Below are 386 nucleotides of genomic sequence, written 5' to 3' on the forward strand. Positions count from 1 at the left end.
TGAAAGAGAGTGAAAAAGTTGGCTTAAAGCTTAACATTCAGAAAACTAAGATCATGGCATCTGGTCCCATCACCTCATGGGAAATAGATAGGGAGACAGTGGAAACAGGGTCAGACTTTATTTTTTTGGGCTCCAAAATCACTGCGGATGGTGACTGCAGCCATGAAATTAAAAGACGCTTACTCCTTGGAAGGAAAGTTATGACTAACCTAGATAGCATATTAAAAAGCAGAGACATTACTTTGCCAACAAAGGTCCATCTAGTCAAGGCTATGGTTTTTCCAGTGGTCGTGTATGGATGTGAGAGTTGGACTGTGAAGAAAGCTGAGCGCCGAAGAATTGATGCTTTTGAACTGTGGTGTTGGAGAAGACTCTTGAGAGTCCCT

This window comes from Cervus canadensis, chromosome X (genome assembly GCF_019320065.1).
Source record: "Cervus canadensis isolate Bull #8, Minnesota chromosome X, ASM1932006v1, whole genome shotgun sequence".
NCBI classification, from domain to species: Eukaryota; Metazoa; Chordata; class Mammalia; order Artiodactyla; family Cervidae; genus Cervus; species Cervus canadensis.